Genomic DNA, 9,368 nt, shown 5'->3' with positions numbered 1-9,368 from the left:
TGCTCGATTTCATAGATGAATTCGGTATCCATCAGCTTGTCAATCTCTTCTTTTATTCATTTAGCAAATGTGTCATTATATGTATAAGAATGGTGTTTGCTAGGTTTGGCATCTGATTTCAAAGGAATTGTATGTTGGCATATCGATGGATCAACTAGCTTGAGGTCTTTGTAGGACCATACAAACACATCTTTATACTTCTTGAGGAGTTGTGTTAGCCGTTCTTCTTCTTCAGGCTCTAAGTCAGTTGCTATATAGACCGGCTGAGGTTTTTCACCTGGTTCAGCAAGGTCTAACCGTTTTGCATTTTCCGGCCCATCGTAAGATTCTTGGTTTGTTCTTTCCCTGACTGGTGGTGTCTATCCTGGATGGTGAATTTTCAATAGTGTGATGGTACATTCATGTTCCCTTTTTCTGACTCCTCCTTACCATCACTTTCTCCCTCAGTAGTCCATACCTCTCGTAAAGACCATTTTAGTTCTTGGTATTTCTTTTTATGCTCCAATTTGGTCCACTCTAGGTCTTTTGTTTTTCCCTGTTTTGATTTTTGAGATTTTTTTGATTCTGTTTCTGTTTTAACTTTTCGTACCTGTTTTCTTTCCTCTTTCGTACGTTCCCTCCGCACTCTCGAGAATCTTCCTGATATTTGGTCTTTTACACAATCCTCTGCTCTGACAGGCATTAGATAGTGAGTTTTATCTTTTATCCTGGGCATCAGGTTCTCTCTCATTTTGTTTTCTGCTCGTTTTTTTCTATAGCGTTCCTGGCGTCTAGGGTGCTAATTGGCAAAATCATAAAACTTGATATTCACTATTTTCTCCCCACTCTCGCTTGAGCTGTCTGAACACTCGTTATCTGCATCGCTATTTACCTCCAGATGCTCAGAGGAGTTATAAAACTCTTCTTGTTTTGGTGGTTCTACAATCCCATCTCCTCCTCGTATAATGCTTACCATGTAATAGGGTAGCACATCATAGCCATCCTTATCGCAAAATTTCGTCGTTGGGCTATTTGTAATGGTACAGACATCCAATGTTGCTAGTATGTGTTCCCATTCTAGAGGTTCCAAGCCATCTTCAGGAAAAGGTTTCGGAATATAATCCTTGTCCTCAATCGCTCTTTCTAAGATGAACTCCTCTCTTTTTAAGCTCCCACAATGTGAAGCTCCGCACATCCATAGCTCTTTTTTTTTCCCTAACCATGCTGGGAGTTTTGACCCTGCTAATGTAGCTGAATCAAACTCTTCCACTGGTATCTGGTTCACATCTTTGTAACTATGGTCTTTTAAGTGTATTTTGGTTGTAGTCTCGCCATGTCTGAGGTATATGTGGTCGTAACCCCAATCGTGGACCATCTTTAATTGTCTCATGAATGGTCTTACCAAAATGATCTCGTAATTGTTCTTTTTGTCGAAATCAACTATTGCAAATGTATGCTCATCCTTGATTCCACACGACGTGACAATTACTTTTTCTAAGACTCCTAGAGGCTTTTCCATGAACCCGTCCGCTAATTGCAATTTCATTATGGTGGCTCTCAAAGCCGGTTTTCCCCATTTTTTTCAAATTTCTTTGGTGGCAATAGCGACTCCTGCTCCACTGTCAAGAATAGCTTTGGAAACTACTCCTTGGAATTCTACTGGTAGCATGGTGTTTCCATCTTCTCCCTCGCAATATTCTCCAACCTTGTTTAAAGGTACTCGTCTAGTGTTTAGTTGAGGCCTATCCAATTCTCTGATCCCTTCTTGAAGCTTCGAGCTGGGGTCTTTCACTCCAAATTTTTCTAAGCATTTTCCTACGGTGGTCCACATGTTTGGTCGTAACCTTAGGAGTCCGGCTAATGTGATTGTGCATGCCACAGGGGTGGACAATAACTCAATCAACCCTTGTGAATCCATCACTTTTTTAGAAGAAAGTCTTTGAGATGGGATTGCTCTCACCTCAGACTTGGCTTCATACTCTCCTAGGTAAGAGGGTAGAGTTTTTAGAGAGTCTAGTTGGCTGTGCCCCAAACTAATTGATCCATGGTCTCCCCCTTGTGAATCCATATCAATGTTCATTTGTGATCTTGCCTCAAATTCTTCAATAGGAGGTAAGATCTCATTTTTCTCTTTTCTTGTGCTATTCATGTGGTAACTCACCCTGTTAGCTTCGTTGGCATCACGGATTTGCTTCCACAGGTCATCTAGACCGTTACAATCCCTACCCATTTATACCAATGTTTTAGGTTGGAACCCATCACTTGTCTCATCTGTTGTATTTGGCACTATGATAGGCTCTCCCCTAAACTCAGAGGCATTCGTGAGTCTTTCCTTCGTTTCTACTTGTTTCTCTAAGGTTGGTTTGATAGGGGTTGGAGCTGGTACTTCATGCCAACTTGCAGGTTTACCAAGCGGGTTTTCTATCAAAGATTGAGCTGTTTCAATCATCTTTCTACACATTTCCAACCTCTGTTTTTCTATTTTAGCATATGGATAAGTCATCCTTCTTTGCTCTTGGGTTTGGTTGTTTTTTAGCCTGGCTTTGTAAGCTTTTAAAAGTGCATCTAACTTCTCATTTACCTTTTTTGCCAACACTGATCCTCCTGATCTTGCACTTTTGGGTTCTGCTATTTCCTTGGGTGCTATGGTTGCCGCAGTGTGTTAGCTTAGGCTAGCTAGATCCTCTAACTGCTCTAATCTATCCTTTGTGTGTTTTAACTCCTTGGATAGAGCCGTTTGCTCTCGTTCTCTCCTGGCTTTCATACGCGCCTTTCTAGCTTTCCAAGTACTTCTCTGATTTTTCATTTTTAAACTTGGTGCATCGGTTTTTGGCTCTTCAATTATGGGTTCATTCTTCATTCTTTGAGCTTGGGCTCGTGTCATTGCCTGAATAGGTATTATTGTCTCATTTTCTGACCCTCCACTGGAAGGCACTGCTTCCACCATGTTCAAGGTAGTTTTTGCTCCTTTGCTCGGGTTCTTAGGGCGATCCGAAATCAAATGAGTAACTCCACACTCGGTGCAATATGCGTTGACTCTAATGATTTCATCATGAGAAGAGTCTCTTAGCCAATGGTCTCCACCACAATTGTAGCAGGGTCCCTTAGGCTGTTGAGGTGCTCCTTGAGCTCCTCTTTGTTGGTATGCATGTCTCTGCCCGCCCATGCCTCCGTTGGCTATGAACAACAAAGTTCGTTCATCTACGCTATATCTTCTTCTCCCACTGCCTGTGCAGCTATGGGTGGTCCTGCACCTCCTATCATACTCCATGGTTCTGGTGTTGAGGGTTCTTCAGGTGGATAATAGACAGGATTTGCAGCATATCCATTGGGATCATCGTAATATGCATAGGCACCAATGCCTTCTCTTCTGGTTCGGTTACTGTTGGTGTGTATCTGATGACGACTGGTCGTAATCCTGGTAGGGGTGGTTGTTGCCCCAACACTGGTTGTGGTCTTTTTACACATACAGGTCCCGGTAGGTTGCCTGCTTGATACCTAGACATCGGTGGAAGTTGAGGAGATGCTACCTGAGCCTGGGGAGCATAAGGTCTCTCTCTCACATATCCCTTGTTATAATAACATTCCTCCGTCCCATGGTTTGTCCATTTTTGTTCAATACCACACCACTTGGGTGGTTTAGTCTGCAGTTTGGCGTACAGGTTAATCTTTTTTAGCACTTCCTCTACAAGATGCTCCTGGCTTATAACTACTTCTCCTTTCGGTGTCGTCTTAGCGGACTTGCTTCCACTTTGTTGTGAGGATGAATCGTCGTCAAGATCTTTCAATTCACCCTCTTTGTAGACTGCACAATTGTCTACAAGGTAAAGAGCCTCCTTAGTTAATTCATTTAACGTCGTGCTCCTCTTCATATGTAAGTCTTTCCGGAGATCTGCATTCTTCATTCCTTGGATAAATATAAGCATAAGTCTAGACTGAGTTGGCAGTTCTTCCACAGGACAGAACTTAACATATCTTTTTAGTCGTAGGGCTGCCTTTCACACAGATTCCCCGTCTTTCTGTTTGAATTTATGGATTTGTGAGACAGTATTATGAGCTATCCCCCTTTGTGAGAATTCCTCAATAAACTCGTCAAACACCTCCTCCATAGACTCAAAGTCTCTACGCTCCACAGAGTCAAACCAAGTAGCAGCATCCTCCTCTAGGATTAGTCCAAACCCTGCAAATTGGGTAGGAAAGTCTAACACCTCTTCAGCTCTAATTACACGCACAAACGCTGCTACATGATCTCTAGGATCTCTATTTCCCGTGTATTTATTGTTTACCCATTTTTGCACTTGAGAAGGTCTAATTCTACGATGGTCTGCAAATCTCATCTCATTGGATCTCCTTGTCCCAATCTATATACTTCCTCTGGCCTTTGGTAGTGGGATGGTTCCTCTCCCAGTGGTGCTCCTAAGCCATAATTTCTATCGGTTCTTGCAAGCGATGGTTCATCTCTTCGAACTCGCTCTATGGGTGGTCTTCCAGGCTCTGTTGACCCTTGAGTTTTTGGCTTACTCTCACTCTAGTACCGTGAATAGAGTGGTGGTTCTTGTAAATCCCTTAGCCCTTGTGCGGCTTGATAACCATCTCGGTTTCGGTCTTGTTCTAATGTTGCAATCTGTCGAAGCTATGCCTACAATGATGGCTGGGTTGCTGGTTGGCTCTGGTTGTTGAACATCTACGTTTGGGTAGAATGTGAGGTTGCGTCCTAATCTTCTGAAAAGGGATTTGTCGACTTTGCTAGGGGTGTAGGTGGCTCTTGGCACTTCTTCGGGGGCATATGTTGATGCTCCAGGAACTGTTTCCTTTTCTACCTCCTTTGGGAGAATACGTTGGTATTCTCGCCCGTACCTATCAACAAAAACAATATCCTTCCCCATAGCAATTTCATACGAGAATAAGTAAAGAACCTTGTCTTTGCTTTATTCGTTTGGGTAGGGTTCTTTGCATCGAAAGTAAGAGACTATTCCCTCGTTCTCATGCTTGTAAATCCCCACATTCTCATTATACGTTGAGACCCTGGTTGTTTTCTTATCATACATAAATAGTGCTCCGGGTCTATCAATGTTTGGAGGCGGTTCCTGAGTTTCTAAAACCATTTTTCCTTTCGCCACGTTATCTCCATATCTATTGTAATCCTCAGGGTTACTAACTATTAGATAGTGGTTCCCCTTTTTGTCTCGGAATCTATCTCCATCATCATAGACTCTAATTATCTCCAGTCTCTGAGCCGGTCATTTTTCAATACAAATACACTTGCGTCCTCGATAGTCAGAATAAACTAGGGCACCCATCGAGTTTGTTCCTTCTAAGAAGATCATAGTGAGCTTGGGATCGTTCAAAGGATTTAGGGAGGTGCTTCCTTTTGGCATTGGTCCTTCATAGGAGAAACCTCCTGGCTGTTGACTACCCATCATGAAGAAGGACTTATCGAATGAAGTGTCCGTATCACTACCCTCCTCAATAATTGGTGCTAATGGATCTAGCCTTGCCTGAGTTACACTCTCTTCGGTGGACACTAAGCTACCCTGATCACCTGCCACCTTTTGGTCTCTAAAAATGTATCTTCCTGATCTTAAATTCATCAAACTTAGCAATGCAACTTAACAAAAATCCAACCACTCACCTGGCAATGGATCAGTTTCCGCACAACTTCTTGCTTTGCCGCTGAATATACCTGTACACAAGCGTTTAATTTCGGCAATTGAATCACAGCATTTAACCGCTAGAGGTGGTTTTAGTAATGATTGGTATAACGAGAGAGTTAACCTCAACCACTACTGTATTTTATACACTTTTGATGTTCTGGATTAGGTCTGCTAATCTGGAACTGTACTTCCCTCGAGTGTTGGTCAAGTCACCTGAAAAGTCTGAATTCAGTCTTTCTCCATCAAGCAGTCAAACAAGGTCCAAATTCACTTTTGAAAGAAGTTCTGGAACCCTCAAGTCAAATGGAACATCACTGTGTGTCCTCAATCAAATTTTCTCTTTCCAAAGCCCCAGTAGACATCCTACGCGCAGGATGTCTCCTGCTCTGTTTTGCTTGGTTTTTGCACTATAGGTCCCCCTTGATGTGCTGAGTCCACAGTTGTTTTTACTTTTTGATTTGGACACCTATAAGCTGGTCAATGGATCAGAATTCTGTTCCAGTAGCCTGATGTTGGTCTGACCAGTCAAATCAACTCCAATTTGGACCAAAATTGACTAGGAGGCTTGTCTCAGGCTATACAACACCCTGCTATGCCTACAGTCAGTTTCTGGCTTCAATTTCATGCACTAGACATTCTACGCGTAGCATGTTTTATTGCTCAAAATGGCTTCAAATGAAAAGCACAGACTCCCCTTGAGGTCCTAATCACTTTAGTATGCTCAAAGATGGAATTGAAGTGCAAAATCACACAGATGACATCCTACGCGTAGGATGTCTTTTTTACTTGTCTGACCCCAGACTGGAGCCACAGCTTCCCCTTGATGTCAGCAACCCAGTGCTATGCTTAGATTTTGGTTTGGATTTCAAAAGACCCCAATTTTAGCTGTTCTAGCCTTTTTTCAGTCAAAAATGCTAAAGTCTACTTAGAACTCAATTTTCACACCCAATTGAGATGAAACCTTTCTTAGTCACTCAATATATCATGCAGATCATGCTTATGTTGCCATCCTATGGTTTTGGTCTTAAAATAATGCCTTGGCACAATTTGGGTAGGATGTCTGGAAATTTTTGCCTATCTGGCCTTATCCTGTCAAGATATGGTCAAATTTTCACTTTCCACGTGAAAATAGGGTAAAACCTACCTTCTGAACACACTGGTCAACTCAAAATTTCAAAATTATCACCAGATTAGCCTGTAGACATCCTACGCATAGGATGTCTCCTGGCTTAAAATGTGATTTTTTCCTGACAAAAATGCTCCTGATGCTCTGCAGCTCTATCACAAACACTCACAGCAACTTTTGAACTTCATTTCAGATATCAAACACTCTTTTGCGTCTTTTGCAACCTTGTGATGAACTCATCAACAAGTATAACATGCATGAAGTGCTCTAGATCATAAATCATGATGTCCTAATTACTCTATTCCTACTCATCATGTGAAATGGTGATAATGGTGTTTTGGTTGCTTCTTGGCCTCTCCGGACTCTCAAGCTCTTCTTTCACCGCTTCTACCACTCAAACTCCTACTCACCAACTCAAATAAGGCATAAAAATATCTAAATCTATATAAGTCTACCTAAGTCGAAGGATCTAGGCCAGACACACGCTCCCTAGACTCCCTCTAAGACCTAGAGAGTCCTCCACCTTCTGATCCTATCTAAATGTAAAACGAGACTCTGGCAAGGCAAAGAATCCCTATCCTCAAGGACTAGTCTTGGTCACCTACCTGGGTTTTGTCCCCGGTAGCGGCACCAATGTTGGCGAATATGACGCGACGGACATCAGCACAGCGAGAAATCATCTAGCAAGATTTGTCAGCTAAGGACGAAGCTCGACCCGCAGGTGCGTGGAAGCAAGTATAGGGTGTCAATCTACACTCAACCGGTTCTCGACTAATTCCTACAGAGGTCTCTACCCAATGTCTAAGCTACAGCCTTCAGGAGTGCATAAGATGAGATTTCCTATAACGCTTCCAAGAGCCAAATACCCATCAAACGGTCTCGAAATGCCACATAACTTGAAGGAGACCCTACTAACACCCTAAGGTATATGAAGTAAAATCTCCACCCAAAACACATGGTGCAAAATCACGTAGGATGTCTAGCCGAAATTTGCAGGTCGTCATTTCCAAAAACTAAAGTGCCTAATGTGTAGCTCTACTCAATTCGAACGCGTGGATATGCTGAAATACAAAAACGGATAACATATGCTCACTGAATCACCAGATGAATATTGTAGGTCGAGCTCGCAAAACCGGAACGTATGCACGCAATGTAGGTATTGGCACGTAGCTCTCATCGGGGGCAACAAGCTGCACTTCTCCGCACTCGATTCCGACCACCTGTGCCCACGTAGCGTCAAGATGAAGCTCTCACTCTCTCGTACACAGTACGCTCACTCACAGACTTCACTTTTTTTAAAATGACAAAGGATTTTCATTAAGGTCAAAAAGTGGTATAAATACCTTACAATCTCAAACCCTAATGTTCCAATTTAACCATCTACTCGATCTAAATGTCAAAACTGGGATACAATCTGGAAACTTCTGTAAGCCCCAATATTTACAAAGGTGAAATGCCGGGTTTTCTCAATAAATGAATAATTACAAAAAATAATATTTTGCCGAGCAGTCATTTTCCGTAGGGTGTGTCCAACTTCTAACACTTGCCAAGGCTGATACCGACTTGTCTGGCTGCTTGCTTTGCCTAGATCTTTTTAGCAGGCCTCGATCTAGTGGAAGCACTCTGATAAGTTATGCAACTTACCACTATACTACAACGACTACTCCCTTCATAGCGATTCTTGAGTCGAGCTAACTTGTGTTCACTTTAGCACACAATCAGCAAAATTCTATTTAGCTGGCAAACTTTTTCAAAATGAATGCAAAAATTCTTGATGTACCCTTAACAGCGACACTTGTGCCTTGAGCTTGGAGGTGACTCTCAATTTTACACTAGGCCGCGGTTTGTTTTTACACCTTCCAGCGGGTGATTAGTGGTTTTCCAAGCTATAACTTCAATCTGCTAAAATTAGCATTCTTTAGTGATCAATTAGAAGGCCTAGAGGCCAAACTAGTCTCAAATTTTTGACCTCCCGATGATACAAAGGCCGCCTGTACTCGTGTCAGCTCTAGGTCGATTTGAGCGGTCTGTTCCAGAGCCTGGGTTGACTCTAGCCGATGATCTCCCTAGCCCCTCCTATGGAAAATTCAAAACTATGTTCAAGACCGTGACTGTTTTCTCACAATTCTGTCGAACTGTCGGTTTTTGACACACCTGACTTCCGATGCATTTTGAGGCCTTAAATGACGTTTTTTTCAAAGTTGACCTAAATGGTTGCCAAAGTCATACATTTAGTTCAAGTTTTGCTCTAAGATCTGTAGTGTCTCTCTCAGGCTACGTTTTGATATAAAAACTTTTCCAATCCAATACCATTTGTGAAAGTTATGGCCAAAATAGTGAAATGCAGTTTAGAATGGTCAAAATGAGTCCAAATTCAATTTTAAAAGAAGATTTGGGATCTCTGTGACACTGTGAACACCCTTGTATGGTCAATATTATAGTTGACCCTAAAACTGGCGTGGAGACATCCTACGGGTAGGATGTCTTTTTGCTCAAAATTGAATAAAATTTGGTCTAGAGACTCCCCTTGGGTCTAGCAACACACCGGTATGGTCAAAATTTCAAAATGAGTTCCTAGACATCCTACCTGTAAGATGTCTTTTTTGCTC

This window comes from Adiantum capillus-veneris, chromosome 15, assembly GCF_014529385.1.
Source record: "Adiantum capillus-veneris isolate H3 chromosome 15, ASM1452938v2, whole genome shotgun sequence".
Classification (NCBI taxonomy): domain Eukaryota; kingdom Viridiplantae; phylum Streptophyta; class Polypodiopsida; order Polypodiales; family Pteridaceae; genus Adiantum; species Adiantum capillus-veneris.
Note: the sequence above shows the minus strand (reverse complement) of the source record.